General features: G+C 37.1%; 1 long non-coding RNA gene across 1 annotated transcript; it reads right to left on the bottom strand.

The window, feature by feature from the left end:
* Positions 1-1,136: 1,136 nt before the first annotated feature.
* Positions 1,137-2,945, bottom strand: LOC127795655 (uncharacterized). The gene is made up of 2 exons (XR_008021843.1): positions 2,495-2,945; positions 1,137-1,564 (listed from the first exon to the last, which is right to left on the bottom strand). It is a non-coding gene; the product is annotated as an uncharacterized LOC127795655 (long non-coding RNA).
* Positions 2,946-4,974: the final 2,029 nt, after the last annotated feature.

Genomic DNA, 4,974 nt, shown 5'->3' with positions numbered 1-4,974 from the left:
CAGCGACTGAGAGTGATCGATGGTGAGGGAGGCAGCGAATCAGCGGCGAGAGAGGGTTAGGGTTTACAGGGGGAGACTTTGCAAGAGAAGGGGCCGGGTGAGGGGAAGATTAATTTGGGCGAGGGCGGGGGAGCGTGGGGGTATATAAATCGTATATCCCTGGCAGTTTTAAAACCGCCGGGGATGTGCAAAAATTACCGGCGGTTTTATAAACCGTCGGTAATGGGTGACAATTATCGGCGGTTTTTAAAATCGTCGGTAATTTGTCAACATCGCCGGCGGTTTTTAGAAACTGCCGGGGATTATCGTGTTTTCCCGACGGTTGTTAAAACCGCCGGGAAAAGTTCGCCGGCAATACCTCTTTTTCTTGTAGTGTATTGTGGCATCTGAATGGCAAAAACGTATACTTCAGTAAATAGTTTCGTTTTAGTGATATACTCTGAGTATTTTAAATAACCACTAAGTTCGGATTGAAGTGGATGGCTGACTAAAATCTTTCTTTTACATCATCTAAGTCAACCTCCCACATCAAATTTTAAGCACTAATTATAAACTACGGCAGAAATATTTTCCAAAGTGAGCAACACAACAGCAGCAATAGGGGCGCGCCCATAGTTGTAGGCACCAGTCTATACTATCCTCATCCTAATTCCTAGGAGGAATTAAACGAAACAGTTTCAGATTTAACAGCGCCAAGAAAAAAAAAAAAGAAAAACATATATATAGCTCAAAGCCAACTTAGCCCAGCCATACCATTGAGAAGTTCCTGTGGAAAATGAGTTTTCAGAATTTGCAAAACAGTGCAACTATACGGCATAATCCTTTCCGCAATCAACACAAACTTAATAATAATTATATATGAATCACTAAGTGCACAATGCCGACACAAATTACTACCCTTCTTACACTGCCTCTGCAGCAAAGCCAAGTTTTAGGAATGTGTTTTTCAGTGTTGAGAAAGATGCTGTATCTTGGTTGTACAAGCAGCTTAGACTGACTACAAGCTGGCACAAAAATTAGTTAAGACGGCGATTTGAAGGAACAGAAGATGGCAAAGATAATGCCCCAACAGCTGCTTTCTTCCTGCTGGGCATAGGGAGCTTGACTTGTCTATGATAAACAATGAACAGTAGACATACAAGAACAAACAACAAAAAAATGGACTTAGAGATTACCCCAGTATTCGTTCGAGTTAAAATGCTAGTCTCATCTCTGGAAGAACTACGCCACAACAACTCCCCTTCTACCAATGCAGCTCCCATTGTCCAAGAAACATCTCCTGGTCCAAAAATGATCTCCTTGTCACTGAGACAAAGAGAATCCTCAATCAACGATGCCAAATAGGGAACCCGAAAACAATATTGTGCAGCATACTTTTGGTTTCCAGAAATATTGTTCAACTCATGCCATGATTTTGAACATATCTGTTGCCCCTTCTCCCAAATCTTCGTCAAATTTGCCCTTGACTCCAAATTTAGCATAGTGTAAACAGCATAAAATCCAGATAAAGCGTGAAAACGTGCAACAGGATGGGTAGTCACTGCCAAATTAAGCATCTCACTGCCTGAAGGAAGAAATATTGAAAAGATTAAAACACTCGTTTGGATAACTACTCTAAACAAAATAAGAGTAATCTTTCATCAGTTTTATTTTGTCCTCTCCTCCCTTTGCCATATAGTTTGTTTAGCAGAAAGCATGATAGCATTACCATGTTTTCTATGATACCCAACCAAAACTCAAGAGTCTCAACATAAATGTTAGAATGCAATCATCCTAAATATGAAAACATTAACGCAAACAAATCATTAAACACTGATGCAGTCTGGTTACTAATGAAAAATTCATTTGTGGGAGTATGTCTATGCAACATCTTTGCATGCAATAATGATGCAACATGTTATGGATGAAATAATGACTAAATACAAGTGTACTTACATGTATACATGGAGACACTTTAAAATATCTTAACGCCTTACATTACAAGTGCACTACCAAAAACACTAAAACAAAATGCATTTTTCATATTAATCTTAATACATCTTCTAGAGCACTCTATTGAAAATAAGTTGGAGTTTTTGATCTTATAATTTTAAAAATTGAAAAGCGTACAAGATGAGAAATTAATGGACTTTTTCCCATATTTTTCCACTAGAAATTTAGGTTCTTAATGTGTAATTTCTTGTGCATATTAAGCAACAAACAGGTAAACTCTTTTGAGAGATCTCTGTGGCCTCCAAGTGATTGATACATGCCTACTTGTAAATATATTAAAAAATAATTCAGCAATCTCTGATATGCATTTGGAATGTGATGGATCAATATCTGAATCTATCTAATATATATAAACACAACACCTTGGACGTAGACATGCTTCTGAATGTGAAACGTCTTTTTTAAATTTATTTAAGTGGATAAAAATTAAGCATAAAGCCTAACATGATAATACGCCAAGATGGAGTATTATAAGAATGATTCAAAGAAAAAAAATATATACAAATTAATTGAAATGCAAATCAGCTTGCCCATGGCCTTGCAGCTTGGAACTTTAGATCCAAGGTTGAAGGACTGATTTTTCCTCCTTGTATACCAGAATGCTTGATTGAGCAGGTGGAGACAGAAAGTTTCCTGTTAATTTTCTCCTTTGTTGCCCTGCTTCTGTTTATTGTTTCCTTTCTTGTATCCTTTCTTCTTAGCCAAGAAAAAAAAAAATCTTGATTGACAGCACCTGCAAATATATGCAAGCGAAATCTATATTTGTTGAACATTTTCAATATAGAATTTTAATTGATGAAGCAAGCAGCAGGAGTCTAACCTAGTAAGTGTTACAAGATGCATAGCTTTGAGAAGGATAGTTGGGGTTTTCATACAAAGTCCTTGAGATGAATTCTTTGGGGAAAGGTGGTGTAAATGGATGCATAGCTTTGAGAAGGCTAGTTGGGGTTTTCATACAAAGTCCTTGAGATGAATTTTTTGGGGAAAGGTGGTGTAAATGGATGATGGACAGTTCAAATTCGGTTGTTTTCTCTATTGTCATTAATAGCATGCCTAGTTCTTGGTTTCCTGCTTCTAGGGGGATAAGACAAGATTATCCTCTTCCCCTTTTTTTGGTGACTTTGGTGGATGATGATTTGAGTGGAATGCTTGATAAGGGGGGTAGTAGTGGTTGTATTCACGCCCCCCTGATTGCATTTAAGTTTCTCATTTGCAGCTTGCTAATAATACCATTCTAATCTTGCTAATAACAAAGAATGTTTGCTGAATGCATTTACTTTGCTTCAGATTTTTTAGAAGATATATGTGCTTAAAATTAATCTATCTAAATCTTCCTTGGCTAGATTTCATTTGGATGAAACACAGAGTAAAGCTTTCACTTCTTTGGTCTGTATGAGGTTTAATAACTGGACCTTGAATTAGGAGTTCCCTTAGGTGGTAATACAAGGTACCTTTCATTTTGGCTTCTGATGGTTGAGAGAATCTCAAAATCTTGCTAGCTGGAGCGGGCCTTTCTTTCCTTTAGGTGGCAAAGATTTTCTTATTAGCTTCACCTCTATCCTCATGTACTACCTGTCTTTGTTTAAAATCCATGGCAAGGTTGCTTGAATATTGAGAGGTTAATGAGAAACTTTCCTTGGTCTAGGGTGTGCAAGGGGAAGAGAGATCATCTTCTGAGATGGGAATAGGTGTGTAAACCCTCTTTAGCTAGGGGTTTGGTTCTGGGAAATGTGGTTTCTAAAATATATTCTCCAATGTACAAATGACCATGGCGTTTTCTTCTAGAACCCAATTCTCTTTAGTATAAAGTGATTAAAAGTAAATGTGCCTTCCAACAGAATGGATGGAAGCCAAAGGCTAGTCTCCATCCTTCGATCAAAGTGCTGGGAAGTTCATAGGTAACTACTTTGTTTCTTTCACTTACGTAATATAAGGTGGGTAGGGGTGAAAAAGTCCACTCTTGGAAAGACAATGGTGGGTAGAGATGGTTCTTTATGTCAATCTTATCCTCACTTATCATCACCTCCCTTGCAACCATGTCTCTAGTTTCCTTTGATTATATTTCTGGGAGTTCTCATTTCTATCATAATCTTTAATGATAGGAAAGTCTAAGATCTCCTTGGTTTAGTTGATATGGTTGCTTCTTCCATCATTTTTCTTTTCTCTGTGTGTGGGCACATGCGCATATGTGTAGATTACAAGGTTTGGACTCTTGGAGGTTCTAGTGGGTTTTGAGGTAAATATTTTTTTATCCTCTTGCTTTGGTCTCTTCCACATCTCTATCTTCCTATTATCTTCTGAAGTTTATTTGAAAGTGTAATACTCCAAAATTTAATATAAAAGTTAGATGATGCAATAAAGTGTTTTAATGGAAGTTTTAAGCTTAAGTGTAAGTGGAAATGGTTTTAAGGACTTAAATGCAAAATAAAGGATAATAATTGTCATGATAAAGGCTTGTTTGAGAAGCCTTGAGTTGGTAAAGGATAACGTCTCCAAATGAATGTCATGATAAAATCTTGTTAGGAAAGCTTTGAGTTGGTAAACTTTCATTGGAAGACTTATGGTCATAATAAAGGCTTGTGGGAGAAGCCTTGAGGTGGAAAGATTATATTGGATAATTGTATTCAAAAGTCTTAAACCATGATTACCTTTATTTCTTAATTCAAAAGTAAATGGAGTTGGAAGCATGTTATTGGCTTGCTAAAAGATAAGGATAAGATGGGTTGAATAAAGGGTCATGTAAAGGGCAAATGGAGAAATGAGATTGGAAGAAAGGAGAAGCTTGAATAGGAAGATTGGTTGTAATGATTAAAAGTCTTGACTTGAGAGACTTAACTTGTAAGACTTGAATTGGCTTGCAAAGGAAAGAGAAGATGGAGCTTATCTTGAAGGCCGCGTAAAGGTGTACTTGGAAGCTTAGGATTGGAAGAAATGAAGGCTTGCTTGAGAAGATTGCAAAATTTCAAAGTTGTGATGATTACT

The sequence above is a fragment of the Diospyros lotus genome, chromosome 2 (genome assembly GCF_014633365.1).
Source record: "Diospyros lotus cultivar Yz01 chromosome 2, ASM1463336v1, whole genome shotgun sequence".
In the NCBI taxonomy this organism is placed as follows: domain Eukaryota; kingdom Viridiplantae; phylum Streptophyta; class Magnoliopsida; order Ericales; family Ebenaceae; genus Diospyros; species Diospyros lotus.
This window is presented reverse-complemented; position numbering and strand designations above follow the sequence as displayed.